The sequence below is a fragment of the Pectinophora gossypiella genome, chromosome 17, assembly GCF_024362695.1.
Source record: "Pectinophora gossypiella chromosome 17, ilPecGoss1.1, whole genome shotgun sequence".
NCBI classification, from domain to species: Eukaryota; Metazoa; Arthropoda; class Insecta; order Lepidoptera; family Gelechiidae; genus Pectinophora; species Pectinophora gossypiella.
Window position 1 is genome coordinate 11,253,879 of NC_065420.1, and position 24,994 is coordinate 11,278,872.

At 35.2% G+C, this 24,994-nt stretch overlaps 1 protein-coding gene across 1 annotated transcript in view; it reads right to left on the minus strand.

Annotated features, from left to right (window-relative positions):
• Window positions 1–24,994, minus strand: part of LOC126374220 (ras-related protein Rab-23) — a 62,563-nt gene that overhangs the window by 19,126 nt on the left and 18,443 nt on the right. The window lies entirely within an intron of this gene.

Here is a 24,994-nt window from a genome sequence, read left to right on the forward strand (position 1 = left end):
GATAAAGAAGATCGAGTGCTGGCATCCGCGCTGTACTCATGTTACCTGATGTCAAAGGAGCTGGGTGAACAAGTTGAAACTTGTAGCTTAAATAAGTATGAACAGGTAATATTCGTTTATTGTGTTATTGTGTGCATAAACTACCTATTACTTTATTTTATATGTGTTGAGGGGTATAGTCTAATCTGTCATTGTATTTTCAGTTACTCGTGGAGAAAGACGTAGACACCGTTGACGGTTAAAAATCATCATCATAATTTCGAAGGTGTAGCACTAAAAGCGGTGCCTGCTAAGTACTTTGGTAAGTACTGTGGTTTATTTTATAAATAAAATCAAATGTTTGTATTTTATTTTATACATAAATTAATGTGATACGTTTTATTGTTTCAGAACATGTCGAATAATTTAACAAACGTTAACGAAGATGATTTATTCTACCCTTACGCGCAAGATCCGCTTGCTGACTTCGATGAAAGGTATCCTGTTCAAGCGACTACCACAAAATCGACGGCGCCTCATGATAACAAGAGTCAAAAGCTGAAAAGTGATAAGAAGAAGAAGAGGAAGATAATTAAATCTAAAGTTAAATGCGGAAAATGGAAGCAGTCATCTTCATTTGTGCAAAATCGGAACGCGGAGAAAGCCACCAAGTTAATTAAAATCAGCATAGTGGATTTAGGTGCTTCAAATACAAGTGAAAATCAAGAAAAAAGTGATGTTTTAGTGAAAGCCCAATATATGGTAAAAGATAGTTATGATGATATATTGGGACAGACTGAAAAATTAATTAACAATATTTCAAAGACATTGTGTAATTACAGTACTTGTATTTATATGTAACATGCGATTATTTCATAAATATGTTGGAATCGCATTTTCGTGTATTCACAACACAGTAAATTCCATCGCAAATAAAGTCTCTGACTAATGTCAGAGTACTACAAGCTATGGAAACATTTAATGTATATAGTAGAAATAGTTAATATGGTAACTGTTATTTCAAAATATATTTTTTTATCTATTGTACTTTAAACAGTTTTATGAACTTAATAAATAAAATGTGTTTTTCAAATTTCGTTGTTTTACTAGAAAACCGTTAAATGAAACAAAATCATAAATCAATATTTTACTTTTTATTTAAATAAATCAAATAAGTACATATTATTTTCGAAATACCATTTTTTTACACATACCACACTTTTTATCACCTCGCAATAATCGTTCTTTTAACCTAGTCCCGGGTCCGCAATAGTTGTAACCTGGTAGGTGTAACTCAAACGGTAAATTATTTATTAAACTATTTATTAGTCCTCCTCCTTGCATGGGTACAAACATAATGAAAATAGATAGAGATAACTGTTCTATTTATTGAACAATCTCTTTTTTGTTAACCCAACTATTCTCTTCCTGTGATAAACCTAACCATTTCACATATAGTTGATTTCCTCTTTTCTTAATAACTTTTTCAATCAAATATACATCAGGATAAGCAGTTTTTTGTAATTCGTGTTCATAAAAGCCTCCCAATATTTCGTTACTTTTTTGATCTTCAATTTGATAAGTGACTGGCTTCGTATTTACACATTTTTTAATACGAAATATCTCTGTAGACCAGTTAGGTGTATATCCTTTGCTAAAACTACTTTTATATTTGCTTATACGAACGTAGTCACCAACTTTAAATTTATGACCATTTTTTTCTAATTTATTTTTTCCGATTTTCATTATATTATTTTTTATGATTGGTTCATTTTCATAATTGATGTCGATTGGTTTGAACTGTGTAGTACGGTGTTTAGTATTGTTGTAGGTACACACGATTTTATTTAACGGTATTCCTACCCACTTGTAATTGCCATTAAGACTGAAAAGTTTGTATAGTTTGGTTTTCAATGTCCTTATAACTCTTTCCACAATAGAAGCTTTTTTAGTAGAGTATGTTGAATAATGGTTAACAGATAAAGATTTCATTAAATTTTGAAAAATGGTGTTATAAAATTCTGTTCCTTGGTCAGTTTGCAAGTTGATAGGCTTTCGATAAGAATGCTTGACTATTGTCTCAAAAGCACGAGTCACCTCTTCCTTATTCTTCGTTTTAAGCGGTATTACCCACGTGTACTTTGAAAAACAGTCTATAACAACTAATATGTAATTATGACCCCTATTATAATTCTTTAAATGTTTTAAATCAATTAAATCAGCTTGCCATAGATCATCAATTCCTTTTAATATTACAGAACGGCGAATAAAATTTCTTCGTGCCGGTCTGTGAATTTCATTTACAACTTGTTCTTTAATCATTTTGTTGTTTCACCTTTTCGCTATATTTTTTCCTCAAATACTGATCAAAAACGTCTGGTAACTCTGCTTTTAAAGTTTTTAACTTTGAATCAACGTCTTTTAGAATGCTGCTTCTACAAGCACTTATCAGTAAGTCTACATCTGTCTTTGTGTAAGATTTAGTTGTAATTTTATCAACATATTCTTTATTCACTACATCATCGGATTCTGTTGGAGTCTTTACACCTCTCATTCTATTCAAATGTAAATTGATTTCTCCGTGTTCTACTTTAAGTACTGATTCTTCGCTAAAATTTAATACGTCGGATAAACGCATCCTTTTATGTACGTGGTGGCCGAATTTATCAATATTCATTTTAATAGTCTGAATTAACGAAAGGTTGGTTTATAATTAAAACAATAATCATGTGTTTCTCTATTTATTTATTCTTGCTAAAATGGTATATTTTGTCACTTAATATTTTATTTTGGGTGATAATTCCCCGTTCTGTCAATTCTTCTATTATGGAAATCATTTCATTATCCAATCCTGTGTTGCCAGCTTCTCGCGAAGCTACTAATAATTTTAATCGCTCAACTAATTCGTTAGGATCATCCCAATAAATGTAATCAACATTTTTATTTATTTTTTTTAATACTGGTAAGCCTTCTCCTTTAGCAACACTCTCATCTGTACTGTTTGCTGATATAGAACGAGCTAATTTGAACATTGGTTTTATGATTTGTAAATATTTCCTTCCTTTATTGCTTTTTATAGGTTTTCTTGGATCATAATCTCGTCGATGAGCGTTTGTGTCTATTAACATTTGTTTATAATATGATTTATCGTTTTCAGATATTAGGCTTAAATCAGGAACTTTTTTGAATAGTAACTCTTTTAGACCTGGTGTAATTTGATATATACATCCATTTATTGACATTTGCTTATCATCAATAACCAACCGGGCTGAGCCAAGCATAAGTTTCCCACGTTCATATCTTGCACCAAATGGAACGTCTTCAAACACTTCCGGAGAAAGAGACCATGACGATATATTTTTATGAGGACTTCCATGAGATTCAATAGATTTGAAAGATTCATCTATATTATTATCAGTTGTAATACTTTCATCCCCTGAATCTTCTTCGGTGGTGTTATCAGATTGTTCCTCTACATTTGAAGAAGCATTTTTGTGCATTAATGTTTTATCCAACTGTACATTAGCAAAAGAGTCATCTCCACTAGATTTTATGTTATTCATGGAATTATTTAAAATTTGATTAAGTGGATTAACTATAGGCTTAAAAACGGTTTCCAGTGCTTTTTCATTATCCGACTGGATATCTCTCATCTTACGAACCTTCTTTTTCACTGCCTCTGCAGCATTAACTATCTGTCTTTTTAACGATTGTTCCATTATAGAGATAGCTTAATACGTGTTTTGCTTTGTACAGCGTAGAGACGAATAGGTAAATGAGGTTAAAGTGATACTATTTATAAATATATATGGTTGACGATGACAAAGTTGAGAACGCTATCATACTTGAGATAGACAACAGAATTTTCAGTTTAGTCAAAAACTATAAATGTATCAAACATCTTCCTGTACCCCCCTTCATTTTTTCCACAATCTTTATTTATAACTACATAATTATAGTTGTTACTCCATACCTTTGAACACATTTCTCTAAATTGTGCCCACGACATGTCTGTGCCTACATGTTCATCGTATACATGTTTTAGATTGATATCGTCCTGTTTAAATAATACTATCAAATTTGAATTATCTCTAACAAGTTGTTTAGGAATCTTAGTATAGGTCTGATTTAAATAAAAGCTATCTATATTTCTATGTCTCCCCATAGCAAAATAATCCCGCATGTTGTTTTGATTTTCACAGGCGACGTCGTCGAATATAATTATAGAATTCGAACGAGCCTCCTGCGGGCTTAGAACTTCATCTTTTTCATGAAATTTATAAAATGATACACCCGGTACCATTTTTAACACATTTTCTAAATATTCATACTTTGGTTGACAAAGAGACTTGGAATATACATATAAATTTCTATAACGAAGACCATTTTTATGCAATAAAAGTCCAATCATTAAATTAGTTTTGCCGCAATTAGATGGCCCACAAATAATGCACCTTATTGTATTCGGCAATAGTTTTCCATGACGTCGAGTGTCAGAGCTCGATATAGGACAGATTTCAGGTAGTTTCAAAGCATGTTTCTGTTTCACAAATTTCATTATAAGTATAAAGCGATGACAATTTGTCTATTGCGTGTTATAGCTTTTACAGCAATGAAATGTATTTCTTGACGCAATGTTATTTAAACTTAAATATTGATGTGATATGCTGTCCCGTAGGTTATGAGCATTCTAATTCGAAATTGTGACAACCACAAACGGTGGTAATACTGTTTTACGTTGTCGATTAGATAATTATTTTAAAACAGTTTATTGTTGTGTGAATATACCTACTTTCAATTTGTGAATTGAACATTCTAGACGAGTTTATTGTTAAAACCCCACACGGAACGGAGTGAACGCAAGCGAACGAAGTGAAGTTTTGTGTTTTAACGATAAAAACGACTAGAAAGCCAGGACAAAAATCTAGACTCAAAAAAATGTGATATGAAATCGACTCGTGCTATACTGGTGAGTGTTGTAGTTGCTAACCGATTGATCGTAATATTAAGAACCACACTCGATGTTATTGGGTATTTCTAGACCATCGAAGTGAAGGGATTCGCGAAAATGTTCTTGGGCATTCTAGACCATCGAAGTGAAGGGATCCGCGAGAGCGCGCGCGATAGCGCGTTGGCGCTCGAGCGATCCGACTGAACGAAGATGGTCTAGAATGCCCAAGAACATTTTCGCGAATCCCTTCACTTCGATGGTCTAGAATGCCCAATAACATACTACTAATATAGATGGCGCTGTACAGATTTTCCTTCATTTAACCTTCTAATTTCATGTATAACAGACATAATGCATCTTTAATCTTAGTTTTTGGGTTTAAATGATGACCCTTTTTATTACACCCAGGCACAATACGACGTCAAAATGTTCTAAAGAATAGAACAACTTTTGTTAATCTGTTTTGTGACTTTTATAGTTCTAAACACGAATTACACGTAGGTTCTTACTTACCTCTATAATTAGAAAATTTCAATTGACGTTTAACGCGACCTTAAAACACTTAACTCACGCAATTCGCTTGTTACATTCTCACCTACCATTAGTGAAACTTTTTCATCTACTTACTTACTTAATTTATAAACAATCGACTGCAAAGCAAAAAGATGATGTAGGTAAGTAAAGTACTTATAGACAAAACAACGGCTAAGTAAGTGTCGAATAATATGATAAGGTTCCAGACACATTGCAAATAACTTTAAATCGTATCGAGTTCAAGTTATAAAGTGAAAGACATTGGTGCTAATTCCTGTAAATACCAACTAATTTTATTTTAAGATATATCTGTCATTTTCTTATCCGCCGAAAAGGAAAGGGACGGGTAATCGGCAAGCATAAAATTTATGGAACACACGTCAATTTTAAGCACAAATCTAAACCAACCGTCTAAAAATTTTACATCCGTCAATAACCCGACACAGTTAAGTAGACAGCACGTCAAAAGGATTGCATACCAGGGACGTACCTTTTGATTCGCCCGGGTTATTCATTCATTTACTCATTCTTCCTAAAATTAAGAGCTGTGAATCATCCGTCCCTTTCCTTTTCGACGGATATGAAAATGACGGATGTAACTTAAAATAAAATTAGGCGGTGTATGCAGGAATCGGAGTTGACACTTTTAGTTGCATTTTTGAGTATTAAGTTATAAGTAAGTATATATATTTTTTTACTCATATCATCAGTGACATCGTAACGAAAACTTTGAGGGATGATTCAGACCATGATTCTGAGATGATATCGAATGGAATTTTCTGGATTTCATTGAGTGGAATAATAATAAATAAGTAAATAAAATAATTAATTATAATTTATATTAATGTTTAGAAAGAAAAAGAAAGAAACATTTATTACTCCCAGATACCACAGACACAGACAGGTACATTACATTCAACACAGGACAGAAACCACACGGAAATCAATAGGTACACAAAAAAAAAACAAACAAAAGGAACACCAAGTTCAAAAAGTCATAAGTATTAATTAATCATAATTATTGTTTTAATTATTGTACAAAATTATAATTCGGACTGAACCTATTTTATCTACGAAACCCTAAAAAAATCGAGATGGTAAATATAAGTTAATCATCATTATATTGTTATGAGCGTAGAATGAGGCTGCGCGGCCCCAAGTTTTTAGAGCACTTGTCTTATTTGGCCGGCGCGCCGGCTGCCGCGGCGGTTGCCGTCAGCAAATAGCAAACCAGTTTGGAAGCACCCGGGCGCTCCACTGGATTCCACCGACCACCGTTTATACGGTAACGAGATCAACCGCTTACTAAATAAGTAGTTATTTAGGTAAGTACTCAAGGGCGGATCCAGGCGGTTTATAGGGGTCATAACACCCCCGATAGGTCATGGTTGGCCACTGCAATTTTATCTAAATCTCTACGGAGATTGGTAATCTGCGACCTATAGGGCTAACATGCGTAACGATTCTGACGATATAATTATGTCGTTTTGTCAATTTGTGCTAATATGTGAACCCAAATAAGTCATGTCGCTCTGTCAAAATACGAACTGAATCACGTGACACGCATGTTAGGGAAAAAATCAAACTTATCAATTTCGACAAAATTTATTGAATCGATCGATCATTTTATCACGTTGCGCATTTTATCCTTGCAGGTGACCCCGCCCCGCTGACATAAAAGCTGGATTCGCTTCTGTAGGTACTCATGATGAAAGTTTCCGAGTAGGTAGTACTCGCTTCATGTTGCATATCGTCTCAGGTATGTCTAGATCGTGGAAGTTGATCATGCGCAATATGAGGCAACAAGTATACTATGACAGGCGATCGTTCCAATACCTACTTAAGGTGCAGTGTGTTCAGCGACGACGGTTTTTGAAAGAGTGTATTATATAACTGATGACTATTTGCTTGCAATAAAATAATGTAAATAAAGTAATCTTGAGATCTTTCTGCAGCTAACACATCGATTCCATCGATAAAAAAAATTCACTCGATAGAAAAAATCGCAAACTTACGTCTAAATTGAAATACTTATTTAAAATCGATTTACTTAACTGCTTTTGTTTTAGAGCTAAGTACCTTTACACCACAATTTGCTTTTACTAAGTAAAAAGGTTTAACGGCTTCTTTTTGGTTTCGGTTTTCCGGGTCCGCGGAGGTCCGTGTTGCTCTATGGATTGAAAACATAGTCAACTTAGAGGTCTAAATAAACTGGTCACAACTACTTAATGGAAACTACACAGCAGGTACGTTTTATAACGTGACAAAATAAAGTCATCAAACGGTTAAACCGTAGAGATACTTAGCTTAATATTTATACGTTATGGAGAAATACTTCTTTTTACCTTGCTTTTTATGTGATACTTTACGTTTTAGGTATTTTTAGGGTTCCGAACCTCAATAGGTAAAACGGAACCCTTATAGGATCACTTTGTCCGTCCGTCTGACTGTCAAGACCTTTTTAATAATAATGTATCCGAGCAACGACAAAATAATTAATTACTTATCACGTTAAAAGTTTACAGCGCCATTTATAAATATTTGGGGAAAGTTCCTCTTTTTTCTTTATTTGAATACCTACGTGTAAAACTGGTAAGTCTAGTGTGAACTACATCAAGATAACCTATTACCAAGCTAGATATAGTATGAAGTAGGCATACATTGAACACTCGCACACACTCGAAACTTGTTCTAAAACAAACTTGGTATTGGTTAGAAAATATTTGTCTTTTCTGCACGGGCAGTAAGTGGATGAGAAAATAGATTGCTTGCTTGAATGACTCTCCAGTTCCAAGTTTATATCTCTAACGTTACCTTTTAGTAAGTAACCTTTCGCACCGAATATCCGTTCGTTATGTTTGACCGGATATCGACGTTACAACTATTATAATTAGATGCATCAAAAAAATATATTTTTATTTTCAAAATCAGAACAAATAAGTACTTCTAAATCATAACTGAGTAAAAAAACTGCTTTCGCTTTTCGAAAATCATTTCGAAATGCAAGTCATGTTAGTAGTGATTTCACTGATTGTTCGGTTGGAAATATTGTTCTTTAATATTTAACTTTAAACTTTATAGGTTGAATCATCAATTACTATCGGTTCATTTCACATGACAAGCCGGCGGAATGTCCGATCTCACTAAGAGCATTGAGAACAATATGTATTAATGTGAATAGAAAAGTACTAACGGCTCTATTTATAACTGTTGAACTACATAATGTGGTTTATAATGGGTTTATTTCCAGGTACTTTTGTCTTTGATGTTATTAAAGACATTGAAGACATTATTCGAAGGTCTTTTTTACGAACAGACACTTAACTACGGTAGATACTAGCTAACCTATGTTATCTACTTACTTACTTATAGACTTTAATTAGGTATTTTCTTGTCAGTTGACAGTTAGTAAGTTTACTAACTTAGAACTTTTTACAACAATAAGTCCTTAAAATACCTAAAATACAATTAAAATAAGAAAGTTTCTCGGTACTTAACATCAAACATCCAAAATTCAATGTTCAAAAATATCTTTATTCAGTAGGTAGGTAATATACGAGTAGTTACACTTTCTTTGAATCGACATTTTTTACATAATTAACGTCTCATCCGCCTAAAACTACTGCAGCTTCTCACAACCTGTATAGCAGGGGAAAAGAAGCTGCAAGAAAAACCTCAGTATAGGGCCCTAGACGTTCTTAAAAAAACATAAAATATTGTTATAAAACTACAATTTAGTAATTTGGCTGCCTAATGTCAGTTCCCAGACAGCTAATTCTATGCAATCTTCAAAATAATGACTAACCTTATAATAACCTTTTTTACAAAGTTCTTAATAAAACTGTCATCAGGCCTGTACATACATAAACTGCCTATATACGTTCCACTGCTGGGCACAGGCCTCTCCTCAATCAACCGGAGGGGAAACTGCACTTGAGATAAATGAATTCAGTGTACTTAGTCCAATGTAGGTAGACAAGTACTTATTACTACAACAACTGGTAACTGGATCTAGCCTAAAGGTTCGTTCGACTATAGACATCTTCAATACGCTAGTTTTGCATTCTCATCGTCATTTTACTTTCGACGCTGCGTTTCTCTGCGCGGGCGCCGGATTCCGCGCCGTCATGCGACCAGATTGAAGCATTTCGATTATGTCAACATATATCAACTGACGAGGTGGAATGGTCTTTATAATATCTATAAATGTATTGCCTAACGATCAGGGAAAGTTGTGAGATGTAATCGTGTATGCATAAACGTGTTTCATGACTTGAATCTTTCAGTGACAATGCGTCTTATTATGCTATCTTCTTCATTGATTACGATAGAGCTAGATAAAGCTTTATTTGAGATTATATTTATAGTTTATAAAGAATAGTTGCTTTGCTCAGATCGGAACATTATCACAAATGTAGGACAGTGAGTAGAACGGAACGTAAGATTGATAAGAAAGTAAGCTATAATACTATGGAAAGATAATGAATGGGGATTTGGTTGACTATGGTTTGAATTTAGAATGGGGACGGAAGGAAGATTTTTTTGTTATGAAAATAAAAAGGGTTGTCTATGAGTGGGGTCGAAGTGTAAAGGTGCATTTGTTTTTTTTGTAAAAAAATGAAAATAAAAGGAGTGAAGTTGATAAAATACACCCTTTTAATTCTATAAGTCTATTCTACTTTGGTTAGGTATCAATCAAGAGACGTCACAACGTAATATAAGCTTACGACTGTATCCCAATTGGGATATATCCATCGTAAGATGAACTAAGTACCTACCCAGACCTCACCCAGCTTTCTGTTAGATCAACGTGATAGGTGGTGAGCCGTATCGCCTGTTATGGTATCGTCTATAAAAGGAATAAAAGGATTAGAAGAAGAAGAAGAAATGAAACAAAAACATACAATCTATTCTAGAAGACTAATTAAAAAATACATCTGGAATAATATACGTACCACTCATAATCACTCAAATGTCGCGGTAATCCCAGAAAGTATGTAGGTCACACGATAGATATCTATATTTAAATGATACGTGCGAAACTATCGGCAGCCATGCGTCGCGTGCGCAGATTGTATCGTTGTGGCGGAAGATGGGCTTAGTGAAGCATGCGACCGACACCAATACCGTACAGTCATCTGACTATAAGGCTGTCTTGATGTAAAATGAACAAAGTAACGAATCTCGCCTGAGACTGCTCACAAGAGATGCTCAAATCCCTGTTTTATATAAGGGTGGTATTAATAAACTAATCTCAGCTAAGGCTGCCCTCAAGATGATGCTCAATTCCCTGTTTTTATATATGGGTGGTTTTAATAAACTAATCTCAGCTGAGACTACCCTCAAGTCCTTGTTTTTATATTAGAGCTGTCACATTAACATGTTTTTGAGGGCAGTCTCGAATACCACCTTAAGTATGGTATTAATAAACTAATCTCAGCTGAGACTGCCCTCAAGATCATGCTCAAGTCTCTGTTTTTATATAAGAACTATCACATTGACATGATCTTGAGGGCAGTCTCAAAGCTGAGATTAGTTTATTAATACCACCCCTAATTTCTCTTTAGTCTTCGTTTTATAATAACACTGTTGCATGAAGATAATCTTGCTATTCTAATGTGCTATGCTAATACATACATACATATTCAACGTCCATTGCGTATTCGACAGGGGAGTATAAAGATCGTATTCTATCGAGACAGTATTGAACGATTTCGCGGCACCCCGTTCGTGTTGAAACGTTGCGAAAGTGCGACCTCATTTGGCTGAAACCTGTCGCGTGAATGTGAAATTCTTGGCTTAGATGATGCTCTAACGATATGTAGGTAGGTATGAATAAAATATACTTAATTCATAATAATTATGTTATGTGTTAAATAACATACTCCCTCTGATTGATAGAGGGAAGGTCTGTGACATAGAATGAGGAATAATAAAACTACTTATGTATAATTTATTTATTTGGGTTTACCTCACCCCCTCGGTCTTACTTTAGTCTTCAATCGTATAGGCGTTAGACGTCGCACACAGATGCGCATGAAAGAAGGACTTATAAAATCGTGGGTCATATTAGAAGCGTATGTAGTTAAGTATTTGGCTATAAAGTAAGATAAACTAAGTAAGCGATGTGCCTGCCGTGTGCAATTGTGCCACCATCATACTGAATAGCACGTTATTTATTCAAAATACAAATTCAAAAATATCTTTATTCAGTAGGTACCATAGTTACACTTTGAATCGTCAATTTTAACATAACGAACGTATCATTCGCCTAAAACTAGTGCAGCTTCTGACAAACTGCATAGCCGGGTAAAAGCTGCAAGGAAAACCTCGGCACAGGGCCTAGACGTTTTTTTTAAGTGAAAACATTTGCATACTTCTAAACGTCAAAAAAATCAAATCAAATCATTACCTAACCTAATATGCATAATACAAATTCCTTAAAATGCTTTAATTATAACAACTGACGTATATACAATTTATAATTTATTTATTTCTGTAGAAATAGTTATAACATCATTGACTAGAGTGGAAAGGTCGATCTGTTATAAGTAAGCTAAATGTTAATGTAGAGTCTTTATTACCTAATACGGAGTGAGACGTATATAGAAATAAGTTATTCAAAGAAATCTCGATAATTATCTAAACGAATTTCGCTGTTAAGTTTTTTCACCTTTTAAATTGCTAATGCAGTATGTTTACAAACAGCTGTTGAATTAGTTATTGATTTATTTAAATTAGAATGAATTATGGTAATTAATGTCTTTATTTATTTCGAAGTAAGTAGATACTTTAAATTGATTGAAACTGAGATCAGTTTAACCCTTTGACGGACAGAGATCATGGATCATTGATGGTTCATAATAGGTAGTATGACACCTTGGGATCGGAACGTCATTAGACGTTCTGTCCTTGAAAGTGTTAAATTATAACTTTTATTAAGTGTAAGAATAGAAATGCTATTGTACCTTTCAACTCGATGTCGGGTTTCATTCTTGAGAACACAACATGTCCTACTTTGGAATACCTAGGTACATACGAACCGTCAAACGAGTTGCATATGAGCGAGATGCCTCTTTTATTCGCCCGGGTTATCGATTCATTTTAAAATTAACAGATGTCAATCATCCGTCTCTTTACTTTTCGGCGGATAAGAAAATGACAGGTATAACTTGCAATAAAATTAGGTGTCTGCAGGAATCCGGGGCCATTTTATGTATAATTTAAGAAAGTACGATTATTGTGCAGTTCAAACGTAAGTAAAAACGCCGAGAAATATACTCACGCCTATTTCCCACTAGGGTTGGCAGAGACTGTGGAATTTCATTTGCTTATATCCTGAGACACTTCTCTTGGTTTGTCCACATTCATCAATCGTTTCATACACGCAAGCCGATTAAAACCGCCTGGAATATCAAGGCGTTATAATAAATGACACGTTAAGTACCTGAATGTGAGATGATCTATGAGCACTATCGTCTCAATTCACTACAAACTATCTCCATAATGTTTTAATCCATTTAGTTTTGTAGTATATGTTTCGGAGTTATGTGACCTAACCTGTATTGGGCTGGTTTTCCCTTCGCGCGTGGGGTCAGACAGGCAGTCGCTTCTGTAGAAAAATGGACCAGATTTTGAATCTTCAGGTTAGGAAAGCGGACCCTGTAAAAAACGGGATAACGCTAGAAAGATAGATAGATTTACTTCAGTAGTCAGTCTATATTATACCTACTTATAGCTATAATATCTTTCCATAATACAAATCCATAGATTAAAGAAATTATATCTTCCGTGCACGTAGCCATATGCTTAAACAAACACTGTGTAAACTAAAGCAAGTTATAAGAACTTTCTTCTGTTACAATGCGCCTGCGCACCGCTGTACCGCCGCCGGGGACGAGTAATGGGCGCTTACGACCACCGCCCGACAACCAAGATACGGCGGAACAATAGATAATTTACTCGCAAATTATTGCCTATTTCCGAGGAAAGTAAGTTCAGTATTTAGGGTAGGGCACAGAGTGAGACATCACGGATTATGAATAAAGCATTCCGTAGGGAGATATAGACGGTTGAACTAAATAGACCAAGCAATCAGCTCCGCTATAGTTTTTACCAGGATGTTATTATTTATATTTTTTAAGTAAGTAAGTATTTCAATATTTGGATCCGTGGTAGCCCAGTTGGTCGGACGCGTGCCTCTCACTTTGAGGTCGCAGGTTCAAATCCAGCACAGGCCTAAACCAATTATTGTCGAATTCGCTTTCGAATTCATGTTTGGATCATAAACTCTTCCCCCTTTGAGGTATAGGTGTGTTGCTATGTTATGTTATACTTTATGGTTAGGCTGGAATAGAAAACTCAGCTTTGGGTGCTGTTCATTGCCGGAGTAAGTGTTTAAATCGCAGAGGAGTAGAACAAACAAACAATGAAACATACATACATAACATAAACAGCCTATATACGTCCCACTGCTGGGCACAGGCCTCCCCTCAATCAACCGGAGGGGGTATGGAGCATACTCCACCACGCTGCTCCACTGCGGGTTGGTGGAGGTGTTTTTTACGGCTAATAGCCGGGACCAATGGCTTAACGTGACCTCCGAAGCACGGAATCATCTTACTTTTTCGGACAATCAGGTGATTCAAACCTGAAAAGTCCTTACCAAACAAAGGACAGTCTCACAAAGTGATTTCGACAATGTCCCTATCGGGAATCGAACCCGGACCTACAGATCGTGAGCCTAACGCTCTAACCACTAGACCACGGAGACAATGAAACATGGGAAAAAAATCCCCAACGTGTTTCCATCGTTCTTGTTTCCCCAAAATGGAGAAACAAAAAACATGAATTAGGCAACCCTACTTTCTCAATAGCGGAAATGTGGGAAATATAATCTAATATTCGGTCAAATAATAAACCTAGTATTGATGACGTGGGTGTAGAGATTCGCGATACGACGCGGACGCACCCGCTGCGACTATAGCGAGATAACTATTGAATTCTTATTAATTTATTTATCAATTCAAGTTGAATTCATAACAATTTTATGATCCACCTTTCTATCGCTGGAAAAAGGAGAATGCTTGTAGAGACTTAAATAGTGTATAAATAGTGTAATAGTGTGTGTAGTATGTGTGTGTGTGTGTGTGTGTGTTCTTGAAAATTCATCAATATGAAATGTCGGCTTTGAAAATTTGAGAGATCAATCCAGTTCGTCTTAATGTCTTATTACACTACCCGATCTCGATCTATCGGGCCCGAGGCATCGGGTGTAGGTGTAGATATGGCGAATTCGTGACTCGGCCCACTCGATGTGCTATTACACTACCCGATGAGAGGGGAGGGGATACACACACACAAACTCACGGACGTGTTCTTAAAGGGGTGAGCAGACCGACGAATAATCAGAGGATTTTTCAATCATATGTTCAGATGCGTCATAGCAAACTGATCTAAACAACGGATTGTGCCTGTATGCTAATATCGTTAACGATTTTCTTAATTGAAGACGATCTAAGAAAGACATGGAATGGATCGATCGTTTCGTTACATGTTTGGGACCTCTTGTTATCTAAATTTAAGAGCTAGGTTCTTGTCGGAAGAGCTTTTTCCAGATTTGTCGATTTTTTGCAAGGTCCTTGACCTTCTTGTTTATCGAGAGGTTGGCTTATTCTTTTATTTTACTTATTTGTTTTTTTAGCGGAAGACCTTTTTATTACCTATTTTGATTAATTTCAATTCAATTTCAATTTCATTTATTCCGTAAACAATATAATATACATTGTGCTGGAATGTCTTACAAAATAAGTAGATCACAAATTACAATTTAGGAATCACACTGTAGGGATGTAAATGTCAACTTAAAAATATCATAATTATGGAATTTAGAATAATTATTATATGTATTACTTCAATGATAAAAAAATAATAAAAACACAGCAATGTCCATGTGAAACAGTGTGAAAATAGAAATAAGTAAGTAAGTAAGTAAGTAAGTAAGTAAAATCTTTATTTCCTCTACAAATTATAAAACACATGGATACATAATTACATACAAAAATACAATATTTGTAGAGGCTGGAGCCTAAACTAGGATACCCTGTGTTTTAGGACTCCAGGCCTCCACCCCCAAAAAGTCATGGTCAAGAAAAAATAACAAAATATAAAAAAAAATTAAGAAAAAATTAAGTTAAGTTTTTTTTTTTTTTAAATTGTTAGACTAAATCATAAAATATTTCTTAAAAAGAAAATATCAAATTTATAAATGCTTGTATGTGTATGTGTGTGTGTGCGTGCGTGTGTGCGTGTGTGTGTATGTGTGTGTGCGTGTGTGTGTGTGTGTGCGTGTATGCGTGCGTGTGTGCGTCTCACTTCTATTTAATTATGTCTAAAAGATTCTCTGTTTCGTCATAATTAAAATTCTCTAACCATTCAGCTACTGATTTTTTACATTGGTAAATGTTTAATGGGTAAATATTATTATCTTTGTTACATTTATTATAAAGGTAAGATCCTAGAAAGTCATAGAATCTTTTTGAAAAAGCTGTTTTAAATAATCTTGTAGGACAGACCAGGTCATGTCTTCTCATATTTTGAGTGAGGGTAGGATCATAGGTTATTTGCGAGTGTCTTTTGAGGATAGTATTTGCGATGAATAATTGACGAACTGTTAAAACTTTACATTCTTCATAGAGTTAAGACGTTGGGTACAAGAAGGGTCGAAAGGTTGAAACCTTTAATATCGCACGTTGAGCTACTTCTAGCTTTTTTAGAGTTGTTTTGTGGGTGCCTCCCCAAATGGTAATACAATAGGATAGTATTGATTGACACAACGCGTAATATACTATTTTTAAAATTTTATGATCCGCCATATGTCTCAGGGTTTTAAAAATGAATATTAATTTCCTAGTGCGAGCGGAGAGTGACTTAATGTGAGTTTTAAAGCTAAGGTTTTGGTCAAGATTTATACCAAGATATTTAATAACTGGTACGTTCTCGAGACAAGGACAAGAGCAAGGTAGTAGATCTAATTGACATTTGTGGGCTATAAGCTTGTGTTGATGAGTTACTGTGGAACGGAGAGAAAATAATATGTATTTAGTTTTGTCTGCATTTATCGTCAAAAGATTATTTGCCAGCCAGTGTAATACAGAATTCAAGCCATCTTGTGCGTTGAGAAAAAGTTCTTGGTAAGAGTCAGCTTGAAAAATCAAAGCAGTGTCATCTGCAAAAGAAACTATTTTACCGTTTTTTAAGTGAATATTACAAAGGTCATTTATAAATGTCAAGAAAAGGGAGGGTCCTAAAATACTCCCTTGAGGGACACCATAGACGACTGGTAGGTCCTCACTAAGATGATTATGAATTTTTACTACCTGTCTACGGTTAGTTAAATAACTCCGGAACAGGTCAAGCGATTGCCCCCTGATTCCAAGACGCTCTAGCTTTACAAGGAGCAGAGGAATCGAGACCGTGTCAAATGCCTTTGCTAAATCAAGAAACACAGACAAGCATTTTTTACCCTTATCCAAATTGGAAACAATGTATCCGGTAAGGTCATGGACAGCATCAGCAGTTGATTTTTTAGCTCGAAATCCATATTGATGTGGAGAAAGAAGGTTATTAGCTTCAAGATACTTAATTAGCCTTTTATTAATAATACGTTCCAGAATTTTAGATAAAGATGGTAAAATGGAAATTGGTCTATAATTTGAAACACGGTCTCGATCCCCAGCCTTAAAAATGGGTTTTATAACAGCTTTTTTAAAGGCTTCAGGAAATACGCCGGTAGACAGACTTAGCCTGCAAACATGCGTAATGGGGGGTACTAAGATGTTTTTAAATTGTATGAGGAGTGATGCAGGAATGCCGTCCCAACCCATAGCACAGTTATTTTTTAGGGACAGGATTAAGTTCTCAATTTCAGACTCATCGGTATCAATCATCGCAAAGGAATGAGGTAAATTGGCAGTATTGTAACCTGTATTGATTATGCCGCGGTTAGATAATTGTATATTTTCAGCTAGGGACTTGCCTATATTAGCAAAGTAATCATTTACTATATTGACAGATTGAGACGGGGTACTAGACGTGGTTAATAAGTTGATGGCAGAGTCTTTTGGTTTATTCATATTAGTATTCGTTTTTATAACTTCCCATATCTTTTTACTGTTAGAACCAGCTTCTTGAATTAACTTTCTTTGATGTTCACGTTTAACCTTTTTTAAGATGTCATTGCAGAAATTTCTATATCTCCGGTAAGTAACTTTGAGAATATTATCATCAGGGGAGTATTTAAGTTTTTTGTGCATGTTGTCGCGATTGCGAACACATCGTAGTAATCCTATAGTCATCCAGGGTTTAATGGTACGAGCGCGCCGGGGTACTTGTAACAATTGGGTATGGGAGACAAGGGCATGTGAAAGAAGATTAACTAGCAGATTTGCTGCAGCATTGGCATCATTTGATAGTAAGATCGGGCTAAAGTCAAGCGAATTCATTGTCGCATCCAGGCCAACATGGTCAATTTTAGAAATAATTGTTGGAGCGAATTTAGGCTTTTTTATATCAATGCAAAGTAAAATGGCATCATGATCGGAAATGGATGAATGCAACACAAAAGTGCTATTAGACTTTTTAGTTTTCAGGATAAAATGGTCCAAGCATGAGTGTCGTCTAGTTGGAAGAGTGTGAGAGGGCAACATTCCATGCATGGCTAACAAATTCAAATAATCCTCAGAGTAATTTTCAGTGCTGTCAGGGGCAATGTTAATGTTAATGTCACCTGCTAGAATAATATTCGAAAACGAAGCAAGTGAAAGAAGTATATTGTTTAAGGAATTTAGGAACAATGGAACATTCAATTTAAAGCAGTATGGACGATAAATAGCAACAATGGCAGTATGCGTAGAATATTTTATGATTAAGCAGTTAGCTTCGGGAAATATTGGCTCTATAACAGAACATGATAATGAGTTATTTGTAATAATAAATGTCAAAAAAAAACAAAAATTCAAAAAATAGGATATCAATCAACACTGACAAAATCGACAATGTCAGACCGTAGCCGTAGTGATCTTTTTGCTTTTTGTCTGGTCTAAGTAACTTTGGTTTTTCGGGGCCTCTTTAATGCCTCAGATGAATGTATGCACATAATACCGCATTGTGAGTTCATTGCGGTGAGCCGGTGAAGGCGAATTTGTACCAAATCACTAGTACAGTTACTCGGACATTGAAGGCTTCAAGAGCTCAAAGGCTTCACTTAACTGGAACAATCCATTTGCATCTCAGATAGAATAGAATAGAATAGATTAGAAAAAGTTTATTATAAAAGGACGCCACACACAAAAAAAAGACAACAACATCATATCAAATTTCCACTAAAACAATTACAAAAAAGCAAGACGGATGTTTGTCGAAATGACCAGAGATAGTGAGATTGAGAAGTTGCTCTCATTTGAACAGCTGCGCAGTAATATGATTTTAATTCGACTTTGATTTACGACTCTAACCGATACGGTTGAAATTAACATACTTAAACATAACATTGATGAATTAACTAAGTACTTACCTACGCTTCACCGAGCTTGCTGTTAGACCATACGTGATAGGTGATGAAACAACTAACAACCCTAGAGTGACAATATTACAGCTTGAAATACCTTTATAATAGACTTCAGAATAATAAAAACGAATATCCTTATTTAACTTTACCACAGATCATAAAATATTTAGTACTTTAAAGCGACTAAGGACTTCTCATATAAAAGATTTCAACGCGCACCGCTTTACACCGGGTGGGAGCACTCAGCGCTCCCCATATGTCCGGCAAAGTAGTTAATGTCATATAAGTACTTACGGCAAATATACACACAAAAACACGTCTATAAATAAATTATAGAAATGATTTCTGATACTGACAACAGCTATTCAATTATTAGTACCAGGTAAACTTCATATAAGTACTTACCGGGATATTTCAAGACTAAAATTAGGCAAGTCGGTTCAGCCGTTGTCAAGTTTTAGCGAAACTCAGTCGTTTCCCCTCTTGCCTCCCAGCAAATACACAATATATTACACTTGCGTTCCGGTATGCCTGCCAATAGGGTAGTTTCCAACTAGTCAAATCAGTTACTTTTGATTAAACGTCAAAACATGAAATTACTATGGAATTTGTATGAAAAAGCACACTGTGACGTCATAGTACACGTGATAAAATGTCGGACTTATTATTACGTTTTTCTTGATTAAAATTCAGAAATAATTTAAATACTTAGAAGAAAGAAAATGTTTTTCTGTAGTTTTAGGTCTGTATTTATTTAGTACTTAATCAGAATTTCATATTTTTTTTGAACCTAGTACACGACCCAATTTATGCCTGTATAGAAATTAGCTTGTCTATTGTATGGGTCTTTTTGGTGGGAAACGGGAACGGGACAGTTGCTTTCTTCATTGAATAATCTAAATAATTAATACGAAGTGGTGTTTTGTGGTTAATGATCGCATTAAAGTTAGTCGGAAGACATTCGCGAGTGTTATTATATCGGAGTATTCAATGAACAAAGTGTATCTGCCTATTTTCGCTTCGTGCCAGGAAGCCGCTTCATAACTCAAAAGTTTATGCGGACTTTTGAGTTAATTCGTTTGGGGTTCGGAGTAGGAGTCTACTCCGAGGGTGGGGGCTAAGGTTTCATCATCATCATCTTTCATCATTTCATCAATCATCAAGAAAAAAATACGTAAGACATGGCTGTATGGGCATAGTTCCCTTTGCCTTACCCTTCGGGGAAAACCAAAACAAAAAAAAAATGTCTATTGTATGGTTTTATTAACAAAATCTCTTCAGATTGTGATTTTTCGGAAAGGCTTACGTGGTTGTCACTATAAAGTGACGATATTAGAATTCTGACCAACTTCTTCAATGTCTTCCAACTCGCATTTAAGAAGACTACACAATTTATAGCCTTGTAAAACAATAGGAGTACCGGTGGAGTGGAACTGAGCTAATTGGCAGGCTAGTGAATCGTGTAGCAGGACCACCATTCGGTAATCTCGAGTAAAGAGTAAAGAGTAACACTAAAGTATAGAACGGTAACTCTTCTATGCCGTACCAATTCGATTCGGGCGCTGAACTTTTTTTGCGTGTTCTGCCGAAGGCTCTCGAGCCTCAAACAGAGTATTACGGGGCGGAAGGCCTGCCCTATTTTTCCCTAAAAAGAGCTTGAATCACCTGATAGTCTGAAAAAGTAGTATGATTCCGTGCTTCGGAGGGCACATTAAGCCGTTGGTCCCGGCTATCATCTCCAGTAAGCTTCCTAAACCCCCCCAGCAATGTTTGTGATTATGATGAAATACTTTTTTGTAAGTATTGTAAACTTATTCCGTCTGAACACTGCCGTCGCTGATGGAAATAACGAAATCCGTACACAACAACCGGGTCCAACCGTCAACCGTCTAGAACGTGCACCGCAGTACACAGCCATCAATCTATATAATTGCGCGTGCGCCGCGCAGACCGCGGCCGCAGATCCACCGTGAAATGATCTATAAATCACTGCTAAATCTGCCCTGCCGGCTGCCCGTCCCAATTAAATCGATTTCCTTACTTTAATTACTACAGAACGATCTCGATGAATGATTTAATGTCGTGAGGATATAGGGAATAAAACAGATTGGAAGCCTTTTGCGAAATGCACAGGATAAGTCGCTATTTTATTCTTTTAATTCCAGGCCAGTGTAGGTACCAGTGGAATGGAATGGACTAACTAATAGGCTAGGTTACTTAGGAGAACATTTAAAGCGATTGTGACTATCTAGGAATGGTTACTCCAGGGACATCTTTATAGTAACGCTAGTGAGATGTTAGCCCGTTTTCCACTGGGTCCCTAACCTAACCTAAAGATTCGGAACTCAGCATTCAAGGAACATCTCTATAAGCAGTATTTTCTCACTAATTTTGTTTAGAATATTCCATTATCGTCATATTCCGTCGAACATTAATATTGTAAGTAGTTGATTTCTTCTTGGCAATTAAACCGTCTATTTCTGCTTTGTTTTGTAATCTTGTATTTCCTGTGTGTGCAATAAAGTATTTATTATGTTATGTAAGTACCTACATGAAATTCAAACAGTCGCTTTATAATTTTAAAATACTAATTAACAAACATAACATAAATAGCCTATAAACGTCCCACTGCTGGGCACAGGGGTATGGAGCAAACTCTACCACGCTGTTTCACTGCGGATTGGTGGAGGTATTCTTACGGCTAATAGCCGGGACCAACGGCTTAACATGCCCTCCAAAGCACGGAATCAACTTATTTTTCAGACAATCAGGCGATTCAAGCTTGTAAAGTATTTACCAAACAAAGCACAGTCTCACAAAGTGATGTCGACATAATGTCCCCATAGGGTAAAGAACCCGGAGCTCCAAATCGTGAGCCTAACGCTCTAACCACTAGACCACGGAGGCTGTTAAAATAATAAATTAAATGACACATTTTTTAAAACCTGTGATTTTTTTATTATTTACCTTATAACAGAATTACGACATATCCGGAAATACCGTGACATCTTAATCACAACTCATAAGTAACCAAAGCTCTTTGTGGACGTTTCTTCACATTACATGTTTCGGATATTTCCCTTTTTCTTTTACCATATGTAAATAATAAGCATAAATTGCATAATTTATTAGTCGGTAATTCGGCAATTAATTCAACTGTCACAACAGAATGTTCTTGTTACGTGACTGATTATATTAAAATGTGTTATCGAGATTGGCGGCTTGAAAGGAAGTGGGCTGAAGTGCTGATAATGTATCCAATTTAATTATCTCAAAGAGTTATGGACGCCGCTATCGATTGATAGCAATCTGCTAATGATTTTACATCTTACGGCCTTTTACAGGGCCGAAATCAGTAAGGAAAACATAACTTAGATATTTATGTGAGAACGGGTGCAGAAGACCTACGCTCTCGCTGATTTCCGAGGTAAGCAGAAACTGCAGAATTCCTTTCCACTCCATTCGTGCTGATTAAACTAATTATAAAAAAAATCCAGCCCCACTCCTGTCCCGGTGGCGCGTCTGAGCATTAGATGGCCACAATAAAAACAAGTGAACATTCCAGTTGATTGCACAAATCAGGATTTATTACAAAAAATGAGTTCTTTACAACTACAGTAAGGAACTTAGAAAGTTAAGTTATAAAGTAATCTTGTAAGGATGCACTTTTCTGTGTTGTAAAGTAGGTAACTAAGGGGATGTTTAAAGTAATCACGTATTGTGTAAGTACTTAAATATAAAAGTAATTAGCAAAATGAGGAAAACGATGAAGTTGCTGTTTTCATTATACCTATTATTACTTATAATAGGTAGTATCCCTATTTTTTTATTGTTGATAATAATAAGTACCTGCAATGTATATACTATGCGCAAAAAAAGATAGACAAAGAAGTAAAATCAGATATACCTTTTTATTAGCCAATTTACCTATAATGTTACATAAACTCACGACTATTTACCAATGGGGTGGTCAGAGGAACATCCGTCGTAAGATGAACTCACCCAAACCTCACCGAGCTTTCTGTTAGACAACCTACCGTTATACTCGTAAATATAATATAGTAAAAACTAATAGGTCAGTAAGTACTTAATAGGTAGGTACGAACCTACCTCGTAATCAATGTATACTGAATTAATTCTGAACTGTTATTATAAAATAAAGTTTGATCGAGTTTAGCCTCGTAAACTACTAAGATAACTCCGGGTTTCCTTCCACAAATTAATTGAAACGCATTTTAGCGGTCGTAATTATAATATAAATTGCGAGTTTCCATGTGAAAATGGTCTTTTGTTCTATTCTGTTATTAATCATTCCCTACGTCGTAAAACTGTTATGGATGCGTAAATGAAATATCACTTTTCTGCGTAAAAATGTCGTAATTTTACTTAAGTACTTACATGTCAGACTTTGTGTTACTTCCTCGTTGTCATAATTCAGTTTTCTATTTATTACGTCTGACAATAATAATAATATTAATTAAGTAAGTAAGTATATCATGATTTTAAGTAAGTAGTACTTACTTACCTATGCCTTTTGATAATAATGGTATATTATTTGAGCGCACAACTTCAACAATCACTGGAAGTTTTGAAAAGCTTTCAATAGACTTCAAAGACCATCCTTTGCAGTGGAAAATCCAGGAGTTTCCTTACTGATATTTTCCATATTTCTATTTCTACTTTCATATTACTTGTAAACAGTCGCTGGGGCCTGAGCAATAAGAATTATTATTTAATATAAAAATATATGTTTAAGAACTAAAACCCGACAAGTTACATAAAAATCGCGCTCTAAAAAGTTTGATACGAGAAATTATTTCTCTTAAATGCTTTCGAATAGTGATGTTTAGGAGATAGGCCTGGTCAAATGCTAATTTGTCGTAAGAATTCGCATGTATTTAGTTAGGTATAGAATAAACGTTAGGATATTACATAACATAACCATTTGTAGACGGTTTAAAATGTAGGAAAAAAATAAAGCAGACTATCCTACTTTAAGTGCCTCATTGTATTGTTTTCTGGTAATAAAACATTTTTTCATTTTTTAGGTGTGGGTACTTAGTTAATGTTGCGATGAATGTGCCTCGGACTACCCCAATTGGGATGTAGTCGTGAACTTATGTGTTGTTAAAATGTAGGCCGCGCTCACACGTAACGTCAATTTGGTGTCAGACATGCGGCCTGATGCTTGATATTTAATAATGATGGTGTCTGCATGAAAGACAACACAATGGAGCACTTGAATACTTCCTACTACGAAACAATACTCAATTCCAAGTCATTTGTGTTCCTAATACACCAACACGCAAGTTTACCCGTCCTTCAAGCAGTTTTTATTTGCCTAAAAGAGCTCAAAAACGGTAGTGAGAATCGGGAATAAAAACGATTACTTAGATGAATTGCAAGCTCATAGATGATAATTTAATCAGTGCCGGTAACTTTGGAGACAACCCACACTATCAGTATTTTCTGTTCTGTAAGTATGTACTCGTAAGTAATTATAATCACTATTAGAAAAATAGACCTTACCTCGATTTTGCCGAATTTTTTGACGACGTAGTTACTTTTTTTTCAATTAACAAAACAAAAATCTACCTTGTCTGTTTTGTGATAGTAATTTTAATTCCATATAAATCTTCAAAATCTAACAGCGCGTACGATGCGAAAGAATTTTGGTCTGCCTTCAGCCTTAGGGGTCGATAAGCCTTACCAATATGTCCAGAATCATGGACATGGTTCTATCGACAAACATACAAGCCTAACTTGTTATCCCATCAACAATCATATCGAATCTTTAAACACATTTGCATACAATAGACACACAAGAATTATATTTTTTATGACTCAAAGTTTTATAACTCCGTAATTATTTATAAATTAAACATTTCTACGGTTGAAATTTCATGGTTCTCGGCTTTTATTTCAATATTTGAGCCATTCATGTTTCTATATAGACATTTGAT